The 18,695-nt window shown below is 44.3% G+C and overlaps 2 protein-coding genes across 4 annotated transcripts in view; one reads left to right on the forward strand and one right to left on the reverse strand.

Annotated features, from left to right (window-relative positions):
* cdk19 (cyclin dependent kinase 19) overlaps window positions 1-18,695 on the forward strand; it is a 329,688-nt gene that overhangs the window by 278,003 nt on the left and 32,990 nt on the right. The window lies entirely within an intron of this gene.
* Window positions 1-18,695, reverse strand: part of LOC144493440 (uncharacterized) — a 131,913-nt gene that overhangs the window by 9,307 nt on the left and 103,911 nt on the right. The window lies entirely within an intron of this gene.

Below are 18,695 nucleotides of genomic sequence, written 5' to 3' on the forward strand. Positions count from 1 at the left end.
TCTTCTGATACTGCAGAAGGTTAATTGCCCCTAATAATTGGAATGTTTGTTTTAATCTGTGCTAATACATTATTGTTCCCTCGGGTTTTCAGAGTAGGATTTGATTAGGCTGATTGACAAGAAGAAAATCTTTTGTGGGTAGAGTTAGGTTTCCAGAGAGAAAAAGGCAGGCAGTTGCAGTTGAATTTGAAAGGGAGTAGCAGCTCTTCTCTCTCTCTGGAAATTGAAGTCTGGCACCCAATGTACAGCTGTCTCCACAGGTCTGTAAAAGGCAAGGGGTGTTTTCTCCTTCTCTCTCTGTCTCACTGGAGTTCTGCTCCTCTGGAGGCGACTGTCTTTGTCATTCGTGGGACATGGGTGCCGCTGGCTAGGCCAGCATTTATTGCCCATCCCTAGTTGCCCTTAAGAAGGTGGTGGTGAGCTGCCTTCTTGAATCGCTGCAGTCCACGTGCTGTGGATTGACCCACAATGACGTTAGGGAGGGAATTCCAGGATTTTGGCTCAGCGACTGCTAAAGAACGGCGATATATTTCCAAGTCAGGACAGTGAGTGGCTTGGAGGGAAACTTCGAGAGGGTGGTGTTCCCATGTATCTGCTACCTTTGTCATTCTAGATGGAAGTGGTCGTGGGTTTGATTAATAAGGGGATCAGGTGTTATGGAGAAAAGGCAGGAGAATGGGGATGAGAAAAATGTCAGCCATGATTGAATAGTGGAGCAGACACGATGGGCCGAGTGACCTAATTCTGCTCCTATGTCTTATGGTCTGGAAGGTGCTGTCTAAGGATCTTTGGTGAATTGCTGCAGTACATCTTGTAGATAGTATACACTTGCATTAAGTTGATTTCTCTCTACACCCTAGCTATGACTGTAACACTACATTCTGCACTCTCTTGTTTCCTTCTCTATGAACTTGTCTGTATAGTGCGCAAGAAACAATACTTTTCACTGTATGTTAATACATGTGACAATAATAAATCAAATCAAACACTGCTGTTACTGGGCGTTGATGGTGAAGAGAGTGGATATTTGTAAATGTGGTGCCAATCAACCGGGCTGCTTTGTCCTGGATGGTGTCAAGCTTCTTGAGTGTTGTTGTCTGAGACTCATAAGACAGGTTTCTCTGTATCTCTGTCCAGAGAGGTTAAAAGGCTGAAGGACTGGGAATTCACTTAAGTGTGTTTGTCTTGCTAACTGATTCTGAAGAGGAATTTACGTCTATGGGGATATTGCTTAAATTGGAACGAATGAAAATAGCTAACAATTAAGAATTATACTTTGTCAAGTTTAAGTATTTCAATTGGTAAAAGTTAAGCTCATTCTTTCTGTTACATTTTAATTGAGTTGTTAATAAAACACCTTAGGCTCACACTAATGCCAAAATCAAAAATAGTTGGGGTCTCTGTTAACTTCATAATATACTTTGGAGTTTCTTAGCTGGTCCCTTACAATAGTATGCATCAACATTCACTTTCTGTAGCACCTTTTGTGCAACACCAGCTGAAATACAGCTGTAAAACTTAATTCCTATATTTATCTTAAAGTCAGGAAATTTATATTCCATTTTACTGGGCACTAAATGGGACCAAACCCTGTTTGACCTGAAGTCTGACACTGTGATGTTGCTTCAGATTTTACCAGCTTCGGGATTGGAGGGTAGACTTCTGCTAGGCAGATGGGCTAGAAGTCATAGTGATAACTGCCATGGGCCATAGCTTGTTTGTGAGCTATTTTTATTTTAAATACAATTTGTTCTCTGTCTTTGCACTGTTATTCAAATTATAAATAAACTTCGGTGATTAATGTATATTTCCTACATTGCAACAACGTCCAAACTTCAAAAGCAATTCATTGCCTGTAAAGTGCTTTTGGAAATCCTGAGGTCATGTATGCATGAGCCATATCCTGTATGTTTTAGATCTGTTGATCTGCCACTCTCAGACCCAGGTTTCATTCCCAAGTGACCAGAATAATGTAGCACTAAAGCTACATATGTTCATGCTCACTTGCCTTCGTAGCGTGATGGGACAGTACACATATTAAACAACTGCTCAACTTTTACAAACAACTTTTATGACTCCATTTTGCAGCGTCCCTTTCCCATCCTTAATATCTCTACCCAGTCTTTTCAAACCAAGCGATCAGCATCGATGCACGTTCCTATATTTCCCATAATGATATTTTGGCTGAATCTTAATTCTCAGAAATGAATGGATTGGGGTCATTTCAAAAGTTGAAATGCAACAAATTCTGGGTCAGGAAATGAGGCTACCTTGAACCTGCCCACCTCTGGTTTGAAAGCTGGATAAGGGGTGGCTGGCAAACGCATTGGTTTGTTTAAATATTACAACATTTTCAGTTTAACAGTTAATCTGCTTTTAACTACAGGTTGGGGGGTTGCCTGGGCTTTGGGAAACTTGGCAGCTGAAAGAAAGCAAGATGGGTTGAATTTGTGAGGTGATTGCTTATATGCTGTTGTTTGGAGGCCAGAGGGAACAGCAGGAACAAGGTGTTCCTTCCAGCCATTACAAACTATCCCAATAACTCCAAACCCATCTGCCAGTGAGCTGTCAGGCCCCAATCATTAGATCTCCCAACTAGCATCTGCTCCCCTTAACCACTATCAGAATACTGCAGGACAGTCCCAGCTCCCACCCCATGAACATTTTCACTCCCCTAAGCCACAGACCTCAGCCCTGTGAAGCAGGTTTCCCATCCGAGAGGCTTCCAAGTTTGACAGTTAAGTTATGGGCAGGAACTCCACAGGGGGAAAAAAATGAAGCAGCCTTGCAGTTAAACAACCTCACAACAGTTTCTCCCACTCCACGCAGAACTCACCTTTAGGCTAAAATTGAGGTGATTACCTTAGTACGCATAGAGCACTTCCAAATTCTGTCATTTTGAATCTACCCACCACATTCGATTTATCAAATTTACTGAGACACTATTAACAAAATTGCAAAAATTAAGAATTTATTCATTATATTTACATTTCTCAGTAAATTTTAACACTCATTACACACATGAACAATTTTGCAGCAGTCACTTTCATCCTAACAATAACATGCTTTTAATTTCTAGCTTCACTACATCTTTGGTTGCAAATCCACCTATTTTGACAGCATCACGGGAGATCAACTGATAATATATTAAAAATGTTATGCCACTACACTTCGTTATAGAGGCAAAAAGATAAAATACTGTGTGCTTCTCAGTTACAAACTGAGATTGATGAGCACATTCCAGTCTCTCCTTGCCATGACCTTTTAGGCTGTCTGCACTTAGTCCAGAACAAAATAGTCCCAGCCTGACCTGTAAGCAGCCCTGGCATCCTGCACAGCAAATACATTTCGTGTAGGAGATGCATCCACATTTCAACAACAGAATGATAAATTGTGCTTCAATGCTTAGAACACTAGCACATTTTCCATTTATTAAGAAATACACCTGCACCAGAGTTAATTCCTCATTTTGTACTCATATTTGTATCATAAATATACAAAACAAATTGAATCCAATGGAAGCAATAAAATGATTGCATTGTGACTTTTAATGCCAATAACATCAAAAAATAACATGCCCCAATGGCTGCTTAAATTGGAACGTGCAGTTCACACCGTTTAAGCTGTACAACTCACAATATCAGTAATACTGCCAAGTATTCTTTTGCCATTTTAGGGGAGGTGATATTTCATCTGCCAATTTTTGCCCACATAAGAGAGAAGAGAGATTGGATAGCCTGAGGTTGTTTTCCTTGGAGCTGAGGAGACTGGGGTGGTGGGGGTGGTGGAGGGAGAGAGGGAGCGGGGGGGGGGGGGGGGAGCAAGACTAAGATGCATAAAATTATGCAGTGCACAGATAGACAGGAAGAAACTTTTCCCCTTAGTGGATGGATCAATGACCAGGGGGATAGATTTAGGGTAAGTGGCAGGAAGTTTAGAGGGGATGTGAGGAAATACTTTTCACCCAGAGGGTGGTGGGAGTCTGGAAGGACGGTGGAGTCAGAGACCCTCATAACATTTAAGAACTATTTAGATGTGCACTTGCGATGCCAAGGCATACAAGGCTATGGACCGAGTGTTGGAAAATGGGATTAAAATATTTGGGTGGTTTGTCTTTCACCAGCACAGGCTTGATGGGCCAAAGGGCATTTTCTGTGCTATAGACCTCTATGACTGAGATGTAACCTGTCTATATTCCTTTGCAGACTCTGTACCTCATCTTATCAACTTGCTCTGCCTAAGCAAATCATGATTATTGAAGTACCCTGCGATAACCTCCATAATAATAGATTCTTGCAATTTCCCTATGACAGATGTGAGGCTAAATGGCTTACAGTTTCCTGCTTTGTCTCCCCCTTTCTTGAATAAATGTGCTACATGAGTTATTTTCCAATCCACTGAAATCTTTCTAGAATCTAGGGAATTTTTGAAGATTATAACCAATGCATCTGCTATGTGTGCAAGCAAGATCCTAGGATGCAGGCCATCTGGTCCTGGGGACTTGTCAGCCTTTAAGTCTAGCAGTTTTCCTAGCACCCATTTCCCTAGTAATGGTGATTGTATTAAATTCATCCTTTCTTAGAATGTTTGAGAAGTTGTCTAAATCCTCCAGCCATAAAGATAGACCCAAAGGGTGGAATTTTCAATTTTTGAGACAAAGTGCCATGGTGGTGGGGTTCTGTGGTACATTTCCCACTGGACAGAATGGCAGGAAATTGCAGCCAATTTCACGCCTGAAGTTCATTAAATATACGTAGACAAGTACTTCTCTGAAGCGGATGGCGGATCAGGAACTATTAATCTGTTCCGCAGTTACCAAATGAGGTCAAAAGACTGGGCACATTTAAACGCTACCTGAGCATACTCACACATCTGTGTTCAGTCTGCTGTCATGGCTCTGACATGCCAGCGCCTTGAGGAAGAGTGACAACCATCTTGGAGACCTTGGTCCAGCAGATTTTGCCAGATTTGTACTCGGATCTGCACTCTATGGTTATTGGCATTGGTGGGGTCCATGAATGGCTAGGCAGGAGGGGGCACCTGCCCTCAGGTGCCCCTTCTCCTCAAGGTGACAGGGAGGGGCCTTCAGACACCCACAGGGAGGATAAGCATCAGCCGGTGAGCCCCTGAGAGCCTCCACACAACACACTCCAATGGTGTCCAGCTGCTCAAAGTCCCCCTTGTCTGTGACCTCATCAATTCCAGCTGGTCAGGCTGGGGATGGTGCATATTTTTTCATTCATTCATGGGACATGGGCATCGCTGGCTGGCCAGCATTTATTGCCCATCTCTAGTTGCCCTTGAACTAAGTGACTTAGAAACATAGAAACATAGAAAAACTACAGCACAAACAGGCCCTTCGGCCCACAAGTTGTGCTGAACACATTCCTACCTTCTACACCTACCTATAACCCTCCATCCTATTAAGCTCCATGTACTCATCCAGGAGTCTCTTAAAAGACCCTATTGAGTTCGCCTCCACCACCACTGATGGCAGCCGATTCCACTCGCCCACCACCCTCTGTGTGAAAAACTTACCCCTAACATCTCCCCTGTACCTACCCCCCAGCACCCTAAACCTGTGTCCTCTCATAGCAGACATTTCCACCCTGGGAAAAAGCCTCTGAGAGTCCACCCGATCTATGCCTCTCAACATCTTATACACCTCTATTAGATCTCCTCTCATCCTTCGTCTCTCCAAGGAGAAAAGACCGAGCTCCCTCAGCCTATCCTCATAAGGCATGCTACTCAATCCAGGCAACATCCTTGTAAATCTTCTCTGCACCCTTTCAATCTTTTCCACATCCTTCCTATAGTGAGGCGACCAGAACTGAGCACAGTACTCCAAGTGGGGTCTGACGAGGATCTTATATAGCTGCTTCATTATCCCCGGACTCCTAAACTCAATCCCTCGATCGATAAAGGCCAGCACACCATACGCCTTCTTAACCACCTCCTCCACCTGCGGGGCCCATTTCAGAGTCCTATGGACCCGGACCCCAAGGTCCTTCTGATCCTCTACAGTACTAAGAGTCTTTCCCTTTATATTGTACTCCTTCATCCCATTTGACCTACCAAAATGGACCACAACGCATTTATCTGGGTTGAAGTCCATCTGCCACTTCTCCGCCCAGTCTTGCATCCTATCTATGTCCCTCTGTAACTTCTGACATCCCTCCAGACTATCCACAACCCCACCAACCTTCGTGTCGTCGGCAACTTACCAACCCATCCCTCCGCTTCCTCATCCAGGTCATTTATGAAAATGACAAACAGCAAGGGTCCCAGAACAGATCCCTGGGGCACACCACTAGTGACCGACCTCCATTTAGAAAAAGACCTATCTAAACCCACTCTCTGCCTCCTTTGGGCAAGCCAGTTCTGGATCCACCGGGCAGCAGCCCCTTGGATCCCATGCCCTCTCACTTTTTCTAGAAGCCTTGCATGGGGAACCTTATCGAACGCCTTGCTAAAATCCATATAAACCACATCTACCGCCTTCCCTTCGTCAATGTGTTTAGTCACATTTTCGAAGAACTCCACCAGGCTCATAAGGCACGATCTGCCCTTGACAAAGCCATGCTGAGTATTCTTGAGCATACTAAACCTCTCTAAATGCTCATATATCCTGTCCCTCAGGATCATCTCCATCAGTTTACCAACCACTGAGGTTAGACTCACCAGTCAGTAATTACCTGGGCTATCCCTATTCCCCTTCTTGAAAATAGGAACCACATCCGCAATCCTCCAACACCTCTCCCGTCTCCATTGACGATGCAAAGATCATCGCCAGAGGCTCTGCAATCTCTTCCCTCGCCTCCCACAGTAACCTGGGGTACATCCCATCCAGACCCAGCGACTTATCTATCTAGGCCATCTAGAACTTGCTAGGCCATTTCAGAGGGCAGCTGTGAGCAAACCACATTGCTGTGGCTCTGGAGTCACATGTAGGCCAGACCAGATAAGGACGGCAGATTTCCTTCCCTAAAGGACATTACTGAACCAGATGGGTTTTTCTGACAATTGACAATGGTTTCATGGTCATCAGAAGATTCTTAATTCCAGATATTTTTTATTGAATTCAAATTCCATCATCTGCTGGGGAACCTGGGTCCCCAGAACATTAGCTGAGCTTCTGGATTAATCGTCTGGCAATAGCACCACTAAGCCATTGCTTCCCCTTAAACAAGTGACCCTTATCATGCGTTGGGCCATCAGAGGGAGTCTGCCAAGATCATCACAGAGAGCAGGGCATTGCATTCACGAGGCTGCCTCTATCTTTGCTACAGATTGTGGGGCTGCACGCAGGAATTGCATTCGGGTTAGGAAAATAAAGAAATATTAATGTCCCTTCTGAGTGACAGGTGTTCAATCACTGTATAAATCTTGCACTTTGTAAATACATTTGATGTTAATGAAAATGGTTTGGCCATTTGATGGCATCATGTCCTTTTTATTGCGATGGCGAATCATCCTCCCACTCAGTCATTGCCTCTCTTTGTGAACCTCACATTCATGGGATATGAAAACCCATAGTTATGTGCTACTTATTGAAAGAGAGTGCTGAATGAAGTTGCAACTTGTATTGCTTGCGAGACAACATTGTGTGAGGGTTGCTCAGCAGCCTGAAGGGACAGCTGCACTTGTGTTTCCTAAGTAATAGTGGCAAAGCACGAGACAAGATGATGATATCTCCAAGCATGCCCTCATTTCACTGTCATTTCTCATTAAGATGGCCATGAATGCATCAATTTCTTTGACAGTAAGGGCTGTTGTGTCGACTTTCACTATCCAGAGCCCATTCATACAGGGTTCACCCCTGTCCTGTCCACAGATCATGGCCTGGTGGATCATGTAGGTTTAGGTTACAAGTCCAAATGTGGAATTTGCTGTTGATCTGACTGGTTGTAAATCCCTTGCAGTGCAATGGCATGGTACTATGGGACAGGAGGAATGTGGCCTTCTCTCTTTGCCTGAACCTTACTCCTCCTGGAATCTTGTGGCTATCAATGTGTCTTGTGCACATCTTCCACATTGTGCTTTTTCAATGGCATCATCACCTGGAAACTGAAGCTCATCTCCCTCTTCAGGTTCCTGGCTCTTCTGCTCTTTGTTGTTCAAGGAGCTCTCAGACTCCTCCATTCCTCCCTCTTCCATTGAAGCGCCAGGTTGTGAAGGGCACAAAAGATCATTACAATGCAGGAGACTCTCTCTGAAGAGTACTGCAGAGCCCCACCTGAGTCCAAACATCATAAGCACATCTTCAGGATGTCAATAGTCTGCTCGATTATGGTTTGTGTGGAGCTATACACCTCATGGTACCTCTCCTCTGAGGCACTCTGAGGATTATTGTGGACCTCACCTCTCTCCATCTCGAGGTTGCTTGCACATTGGTGTACATATGTAGCCATTCCCTGGAAAGTTTCTTATACCTCCCTTTGTATTATGTTTTCTCCTTTATAGGCTGCAGATGCCTACTACCTTCACTCTGACCATCTCATTTGCAGTCCAGCACCAGAGAAGACAAGACTATGGCTAACGACATTAAGACCATGACCATGTCCTATACACCAAGATGTATCTTTTCTAAGTACAGAGCACAGCCAATGCCCCTCCCTGGAGAGGGACTATGATGCGTTTGCCATCCATTGCCTTGTAACATGACTCTCAGAACCTCGGGACTGGCTTCATTCTGGCACCCAGACCAGGAACTATGACTGTCTTCCTCTTTGCTCTTCCTGACTGCTGACAACATAATATGCCCCTTCCCCCACAAGCTGAACATGAAATTCTATCATGCTGCAATCGCTGGCATTTAGAGGCTCCGTTACCATAAGGTTATTGACTAATTCTGTCTCATTACCAAAAGGAAAACCTTACACTTCCCCACATTATATACTCACTCTGCTATCTTGTTACCCACTCACTTAACCTAGTTCCACACATCTCTTTGGAACCTTTTTGTGGCGTCCTCAAAGCTTACATTCCCACCTAGCTGTCAAAGTGATTTTTCACAGTGCTCATCAGGAGTATATACCAGTGATAAGAAAGGATTGGAGATAAAGGGATAATCAGCCATGGATATCTAAGGAAATAAAGGAGGGTATCAAATTGAAAGAAAATGCATACAAAGTGGCAAAGATTAGTGGGAAATCTTTAAAGGCCAACAGAAAGCTACGAAAAAAGCTATAAAAAGTAAGACAAATTATGAGAGTAAATTAGCTCAGAATATAAAAACAGACAGCAAAACTTTCTACAGATATATAAAAAGAAAAAGAATGGCTAAGGTAAACATTGGTCCTTTAGAGGATTAGAAGGGGCATTTAATTATGGGAAATGAAGAAATGGCTGAGACATTGGACAGGTATTTTATGTCGGCCTTCACAGTGGAAGACACAAATAACATACCAAAAATTGATGACAAGAAGGCTATGGCAGGTGAGGACCTGGAAACGATCATTATCACTGAAGAAGCAGTGTTAGGTAAGCTAATGGGGCTAAAGGTAGACAAGTCTCCTGGCCCTGATAGAATGCATCCCAGGGTACGAAAAGAGATGGTGGGGGAAATAGCAAATACACTTGTGGTAATTTACCAAAATTCGCTGGACTTTGGGATGGTTCCAGCAGATTGGAAAACAGCAAGTGTGACACCACTGTTTAAAAAAGGAGGTAGACAAAAGGCGGGTAACTATAGACTGGTTAGCTTAACTTCTATAGTGGAAAAAATTCTTGAATTTATCATCAAGGAAGAAATAGCAAGACATCTGGATAGAAATTGTCCCATTGGGAAGACACAGTATGGGTTTATGAAAGGCAGGTCATGCTTAACTAATTTAGAGGAATTCTTTAACATAGGAACATGGAAGATAGGAACAGAAGGAGGCCATTTGGCCCTTTGAACCTGCTCCGCTATTCATTATGATCATGGCCGATCGTCCACTCAATAGCCTAATCCTGCTTTTTCCCCAAAACCTTTGATCCCATTTGCCACAAATGCTATATCCAGCCGCCTCTTGAATACATTCAATGTTTTGGCATCAACTACTTCCTGTGGTAATGAATTCCACAGGCTCACCACTCTTTGGGTGAAGAAATGTCCCCTCACCTCCATCCCATGAATTCCTACTTTTTGTTTCCTCTCTGCCAACCAGTTTTCTATCCACCTTTAAGGACATTATGAGCACGGTGGACAATGGGGAAGCGGTGGATGTCGTGTATCTGGATTTCCAGAAGACATTCGATAAAGTGCTGCACAAAAGGCTGCTGCATGAGATAAAAGTGCACAACATTAAGGGTAATGGATTAGCATGGATAGAGGATTGGTTAACTAATAGAAAGAAATGAGGGGGAGAAATGGGTGTTTTTCTGGTTGGCCATCAGTGACTAGTGGTGTGCCTCAGGGATCGGTGCTGGGACCGCAATTGTTTACAATTTACATAGATGATTTGGAGTTGGGTACCAAGTGTAGTATGTCAAAGTTTGCAGATGACACTAAGATGAGTGGTAAAGCAAACTGTGTAGAGGACACTAAACATCTGCAAAGAGATATAGATAGTTTAAGTGAGTGGGCAAGGATCTGGCAGATGGAATACAATGTTGGTAAATGTGAGGTCATCCATTTTGGTAGCAAAATGGACTATTATTTAGATGGTAAAAATTGCAGCATGCTGCTGTGCAGAGGGACCTGGGTGTCCTTGTGCTTGAATCACAAAATGTTGGTTTGCAGGTGCAGTAGGTAATTAAGATGGCAAATGGAATTTTGTCCTTCATTGTGAGAGGGATGGAGTTTAAAAACAGGGAGGTTATGTTGCAGCTGTATAAGGTGCTGGTGAGGCCACACCTGGAGTACTGTGTACAGTTTTGGTCTCCTGACTTGAGAAAGGATATACTGGCACTGATCTTATTCAATGGCAGAGCAGGTTTGAGGAGCCAAATGGCCCACTCCTGCTCCTAGTTTTTATATTAGCAAACCTAGATACATTGCTCTCATGGCGGGAGTTTCCAGTCCTTCTGCCAACAGGATCTTCCAGTCCCGCCAGAGGTGAAACCCTGCTGTGGTGGGATGGGTGACCCACTCAGAATGGCGTAGACGTTGGCAGGATCGGAAGATCCCAGCAGTGGCCACCTCCATCACTGGAAAACACGCCACAGTGGGGAGACTAATAGCTGTGGCTTTAGCACTGATCCTTGTGGCACACTATTAGTCACAGCCTGCCTAATTTATCCATACCCTCTGCTTCCTGTCCATTAACCAATCCTCTATTACACCATGAGCCCTTAGCTGGTATGTTACCTTTTGTGTGGCACCTTACCAAATGCCTTTTGGAAATCCAAACACCCCACCCCCGTAACCATGGCTAATCTACACATCTTTGGACTGTGGGAAGAAACCAGAGTACCTGGAAGAAACCCATGCAGACACGGGGAGAATGTGCAAACTCCACACAGACAGTCACCCAAGGCCGGAATCCAACTTGGGTTCTTGGCGTTGAGAGGCAGCAGTGCCAGCCTCTGTGTTACCATACAGCCTACCCTACTAATTGTATCCTGAAAAAACTATGGAAGAGGAAGACACATGGTGGAGCCGGAGACAAGATATGTGCGGGGAGCCGGAGGAAGTGGGTGAGGTCCTAAATGAATACTTTGCATCAGTATTTACAAAGGAGAAGGACATGGTGGATGGTGAGTCTAGAGAGGGAAATGTTTATATTCTGGGGCATGTCGATATAAAAAAGGTGTTTTGAAAAGCATGAAGGTAGACAAGTCCCCAGGACCTGATGGGATTTATCTCAGAATACTGGGGGAGACGAGGGAGAAAATTGCCGGGGCCTTGTACAAGATCTGTGTGTTCTTTTTAGTCACAGGCGAGGTCCCAGAAAACTGGAGAATAGCCAATGTTGTTCTTTTGTTTAAGAAGGGCAACTGGCATAATCCAGGAGATTACCGGCCGCTGAGCTTTACGTCAGTGGTAGAGAAGTTATTGGAGAAGATTCCTAGGGAGAGGATTTACACACATTTGGAAAAATATAGACTTATTAGCATGGCTTTGTGTGGGGAGAGATCATATCCTACAAAGTTGATTGAGTTTTTTGACGAAGTGACAAAGATGATTGATGAGGGCAGGGTGGTGATTATTGTCTACATGTAGTTTAGCAAGGCCTTTGACAAGGTCCCTCTTCGCAGGCTGATACAGAAGATGAAGTCACATGGGATCCACAGTGAGCTGGTAAGATGGATACAGAATTGGCTTGATCATAGAAAACAGTGTGGCGGTGGAAGGATGTTTTACTGACTGGAGATCTGTGACCAGTGGTGTCCTGCAGGGATCAGCGTTGGGACCCCTGTTATTTGTAATATGTATTAATTATTTGGGGGAGAATGTAGGTGGTCTGATTAGTAAGTTTACAGAGGGCACAAAGATTGGGGGAGCTGCGGGCTAGTGAGAAGGATTGCCAGAGGATACAGCAGGATATAGATAAGCGGAGAAATGACAGATGAAAATTAATCTGGACAAATGCGAGCTGATGCATTTTGGAAGGTCTAATGTAGGAGGGAAGTATACAGTAAATGGCATTAACATACAGAGGGATCTAGGCGTACAGGTTCAGTTTCCTGAAAGTGGCAATACAAATGGATAAGGTGGTCAAGAAGGTGTACTGCATGCTTGTCTTCATCGGTCGGACATAGAGTATAAAAATTGCGAAGTCATGTTGCAGCTGTATAGAACTTTAGTTAGGTCACATTTACAATCAGCGATAGTGACAGAACAGCGATATATTTCCAGGTGGTGGTTTTCCCAGGTATCTGCTGCTTCTGTCCTTCCAGATGGCAGTGGTCGTGGGTTTGGAAGGTGCTATTTAAGGAGCTTTGCTGAGTTCTTGCAGTGCATCTTGTAGAAGGTACACATGGCTGCCGCTGTTTGTCAGTGATGGAGGGAGTGAGTATTTGTTGAAGGGGTAGCAACCAAGCAGGCTCCTTTGTCCTGGATGGTGTTGAGCTTCTTCAGTATTGTTGGAGCTGCACTCATCCAGGCAAGTGGAAAGTATGCCATCACACTCCTGACTTGTGCCTTGTAGATGGTGGGCAGGCTTTGGGGAATCAGGAGGTGAGCTATTTGCAACAGCATTTCTAGCCTTTGAACTGCTCTGGTAGCCACAGTATTTAATAGGGTATTTAACGATGGTAATACTACTGAATGTCAAGGGGTGATGGTTAGATCCTCTCTTGTTGGAGATCTTCATTTGCCTGGCACCTCTGCGGTGTGAATGTTACTTGCTACTTATCAGCCCAAACCTGGATGTTGCCCAGGTCTTTTTGCATTTGAACATGGACTGCTTCAGAATCTGCGGAGTTGCAAATGATACTGAACATTGTGCTATCATCAACGAACATCCCCACTTCTGACCTTATGATGGAAGGAAGGTCATTGATGAAGCAACTAAGATCGTTGGGTCTAGGACATTGCCCTGAGGAACTCCTGCAGTAACGTCCTGGAGCTGAGATGATTGATCTCCAATTACCACAACCACCTTCCTTTGTGCCGGGTATGACTCCAACCAGCGGATGGTTTTCCCCCTGATTCCCACTGACTCCAGTTTTCCTAGGGCTCCTTGATGCCACACTCGGTCGCATGCTTTCTTGATGTCAAGGGCAGTCATTCTCAACTCACCTCTGGCATTCAGCTCTTTTGTCCATGTTTGAACCAAGGCTGTAATAAGGTCAGGAGTTGAGCAACCCTAGCAGAACACAAACTGAGCGTCTGTGAGCTGGTTATTGCTGATTAAGTGCTGCTTAATAGCAATGTTGATGTCCCCTACCATCACTTTACTGATGACTGAGAGTAGCCTGGCAGTAATTGCCAGCTTGAATTTGTCCTGCTTTTTGTGTACAGCGCATACCTGGGCAATTTTTCATATTGCCAGGTAAATGCCAGTGTTGTTACTGTACTGAAACATCTTGGCTTGAAGCATGGCAAGTACTGGAGCACAAGTTGTTTCTTGATATCACATGGAGTGAATTGAATTTGTTTAGAGTTTTCCAGCACAGAAAGAGGCCCTTTGGCCCATCGTGTCTGCACTAGCCATCAAGCACCTATCTATTCTAATCCCATTTTACAGCACTTGGTCCGTAGCCTTGTATGCCACGATATTTCAAATGCTCATTTAAATGCTTCTTAAATATTGTGAAGCTTCGTGCCTCTACACTTTGAGGGGAAAGCAAGGGAGGGGCAGCGGGAAGGTGAGTGTGTGCCAAAGGGGAAATCGAGAGAGGGGTCAGGAAGCAAATATGTAGCAGAGGGGAAAGCGAGGGAGGGGGTGGGGGGGAAGGCGAGTGCGGGTTGGAAGGTGAGGGGGTGAAGGTGAAGGCAAAGGTATTAACTGTAATGGAACTTAATCTCGGGAACTGTGTATACTCGGCGGCAGATCTGATACTGGCTATCTTACACGTCTGTTCTTGAATTTTTTTAGTAAGAAGTTTAACAACACCAGGTTAAAGTCCAACAGGTTTATTTGGTAGCAAATGCCACTAGCTTTTGGAGCGTAGCTGCCCCTTCGTCAGGTGGAGTGGGCAGCGCTCCGAAAGATGGTGGCATTTGCTACCAAATAAACCTGTTGGACTTTAACCTGGTGTTGTTAAACTTCTTACTATGTTTACCCCAGTCCAATTCCGGCATCTCCACATCTTGAATTTTTACCCCTGGGTACTATGTATCTGAACTCTTGCTAGCCAAATATGTTTTCCTGCTTTCCTTTCACTCTGTGTGATCCACCTGTCTTTTGTGGAAGCAAAGAAATGGACAAAATAAAGTGAGGGTGGTGAGAAAAAAAAAGAACCCTACTGCAAAAAGCTTACTCATTGATTGTTTGGCAGAGTCAATGTGGAGAGTGGGTGATGTGAGCAGCCTCTGCTAGCAGCAAAAGCCTACTGCATCTGGTGTTCCCACGCAGTCTCCCATCCAAATACTAACCAGGCCTGAGTCTGTTTAGCTTCTGAGACCAGATGAAATTGGGCACCTTCATTAAAGTTGTAAGCATTGATAACTTGGCTTTCTCTTAACGTATGCAGTCCAATCATCCATATTTTCCCCCATAGCTTATAGCTCTTGCAGCACACAAGGATGTTTTTTCTTTTCCCTCCCCATTCCAATTTATTCTGTCACTCTTGGTACTATGCCCCCCACAAACAGAAACTACAAGCCCTCCCCTTGGTTGCCTTGCCTTCAGCTTCAAGTGTACCTTGGAAAATTGGGGAGCAGCCTTTTCTCTCATTACCTGAAATATTAACTCTCTCTCTCTTCATGGACGCTGGCAGGCCTGCTGAGTATTTCCAACATTTTCTGCTTTTATTATATTAAAGTTTCCAATTTTTGGTTTGGCAACATCCTTTCCACATCTGTCCTGTCAGGACCCCTCAGGATTTTATACCTTTCAATCAAGTCGCCTCTTACTCTTCTAAACTCCAGCAAAACAAAGCTAGCCTTTCCAGCCTTTTCTCATAAGACAACCCTGCCCATTCAAGATATTAATCTGGCAAACCTTCTCCAAACTGCTTGCAACTCATTTCCATCCTTCCTTAAATAAGAAAACCAATATGGTGGTCTCACCAATGCCTTGCACAACTGAAGCATAACCTCGATATTTTTGTATTCAATTGCCATTGCAATTAGCTATAACATTCCATTAGCATTCCTAATTACTTGCTGTACCTGCATACTAACCTTTGCAATTCATGCAAAGAACACCCGAATCCCTCTGCCTCTGAGTTCTGCAATTTCTCACCATTCAAATAAGATGCTTCGTTTTCATTCTTCCTAGCAAAATGGACAATTTCAAATTTTCCCACTTTATACTCCATTTGTCAGATCTTTGCTCACTCGCTTAACCTATCTATGTCCATTTGTAGCCTCGTTATGTCCTCTTCACAATTTACTTTCCTATCTATCTTTGTGTCATTAACAAATTTAGCCACCGTATTTTCTGTCCCTTCATCCAAGTCATTTATATAGATTATAAAAAAGTTGAAGCCCCAGCACTGATCCATGTAGTACACCTTGCCAACCAGAAAATAACCCATTTATGCCTACTCTGTTTCCTGTTAGCCAATCTTCCATCCATGCCAATAATTTACCCCGCATACTATGAGCCTTTATTTTTCACAATAACCTTTGATGTGGCATCTCATCACGTGTCTTCTGGAAATTAGATACCAACAACATAGGTAGGAGATTTTGCTGAGGGAGTAAGAGCAGCGAGTTGATACATTAAAAATTGATTTTGACTCATAGCTCGCTGACACTAGGGCTGGGAATAGAGGAAGCTGTACTGTTGAGACACTTAAAATACACTGGGCCAAGTGTCCTGGTGAGAGTTCATGTGTGGGGAAATGTTAAAATGTTAATGAGAAAGGATGAAGCAATACTGCTGGGTGTGATATGGAGAATGATAACCAGAGTATGATAGGAATGGTAAAAGCATGCAAACACAGCAAATAGTATCAGAGTCAGGAAAAATGATAAAGGTGGCATTAAAGGCTCTTTATCTGTATGCATACATTATTCAATATAAGATGAATAAATTGATAGCATAATTTGAAATAATTGGGTCTGATATGAGAGCCATTACAGAGGCATGGCTGCAAGGTCACTGAAGCTGGGAATGGAATTTCCAAGGGAATTTTACTTTTCAGGAGGACAGGAAGCAAGGAAAAGGAAGATGGGGTAGCCCTGTTAGTTAAGGATGAGATTGATATAGTAGTGAGAAATGATCTTGGCTCGGATGAGTGAGATACTGGGGGGAATTTTCCTGTACTGCCCGTCACAGGAATTGTAGCGGGGGGGTGGGGGGACGAGGTGGTGGGTGGGGGGACGAGGTGGTGGGGGGGTGGGGGGGGGGGTGGGGGGGGTGGGGGGGGGGTGGAGGGCAGACCATGCAAAGATCCACTGACCTCAGACAGAATTTTCCGGTTTTGGGGTGAGTGTGACCAAATCCTGCAGATAGAGTCAGTTTGGTTGGAGATAAGAAATAGCAATTAAAAACAGTCACTAGTGGAGGAGTTTATAGGTCCCCCTAACTGTAGTTACACTGATGGAAAGAGCATAAATCATCAAATAATAGGGATTTGCATATTAATTATGGGCAATTTTTATCTTCATACAGAACTATAGAATCCCTATGGTGCAGGAAGAGGCCATTAGGCCCAATGAATCTGCACCAACTTTCTGAAAGAGAGTCCCACCCAAGCCCTCCCCTCCGCCCTATCCCCGTAACCCCATGCATTTACCATGGCTAACACACCTAACCTGCACATCTTTGGATACTAAGGGGCAATTTAAGCATGGCCAATCCACCAAATATAGATGAAACAATTCAAATTGGTAAAGGTAGTTTTAGTTCAGGATGACTTCATAGATGTATTCGAGACAACTTCTGAGAACAATGTTTCCTGGTAATGTGTAATGATGATGTGGAGATGCCGGCGTTGGACTGGGGTAAGCACAGTAAGAAGTCTCACAACACCAGGTTAAAGTCCAACAGGTTTATTTGGTAGCAAAAGCCACTAGCTTTCGGAGCAATGCTCCTTCGTCAGATGGAGTGGTCTCTGTTCTCAAACAGGGCACAGACACAGAAATCAAGTTACAGAATACTGATTAGAATGCAAATCTCTACAGCCAGCCAGGTCTTAAATGTACAGATGATGTGGGTGGAGGGAGCATTCAACACAGGTTAAAGAGATGTGTATTGTCTCCAGACAGTACAGCTTGTGAAATTGTGCAAGTCCAGGAGGCAAGCTGTGGGGGTTACTGATAATGTGACATAAATCCAACATCCCGGTTTAGACCGTCCTCATGTGTGCGGAACTTGGCTATCAGTTTCTGCTCAGTGACTCTGCGCTGTCGTGTGTCGTGAAGGCCGCCTTGGAGAACGCTTACCTGAAGATCCAAGGCTGAATGCCCGTGACTGCTGAAATGTTCCCCAACAGGAAGAGAACAGTCTTGCCTGGTGATCGTCGAGCGGTATTCATTCATCCGTTGTCGTAGCGTCTGCATGGTTTCCCCAATGTACCATGCCTCGGGACATCCTTTCTTGCAGCGTATCAGGTAGACAAGAAAGGTTGTCCTGAGGCATGGTACATTGGGGAAACCATGCAGACGCTACGACAACGGATGAATAACACCGCTTGACGATCACCAGGCAAGACTGTTCTCTTCCTGTGGGGGAGCACTTCAGCAGTCACGGGCATTCAGCCTTGGATCTTCAGGGAAGCGTTCTCCAAGGCGGCCTTCACGACACACGACAGCGCAGAGTCACTGAGCAGAAACTGATAGCCAAGTTCCGCACACATGAGGACGGCCTCAACCGGGATGTTGGATTTATGTCACATTATCAGTAACCCCCACAGCTTGCCTCCTGGACTTGCACAATTTCACAAGCTGTACTGTCTGGAGACAATACACATCTCTTTAACCTGTGTTGAATGCTCCCTCCACCCACATTGTCTGTACATTTAAGACCTGGCTGGCTGTAGAGATTTGCATTCTAATCATATTCTGTAACTTGATTTCTGTGTCTGTGCCCTGTTTGAGAACAGAGACCACTCCATCTGACGAAGGAGCATTGCTCCGAAAGCTTATGGTATTTGCTACCAAATAAACCTGTTGGACTTTAACCTGGTGTTGTGAGACTTCTTACAATGTG

Source organism: Mustelus asterias, chromosome 5 (assembly GCF_964213995.1).
Source record: "Mustelus asterias chromosome 5, sMusAst1.hap1.1, whole genome shotgun sequence".
In the NCBI taxonomy this organism is placed as follows: domain Eukaryota; kingdom Metazoa; phylum Chordata; class Chondrichthyes; order Carcharhiniformes; family Triakidae; genus Mustelus; species Mustelus asterias.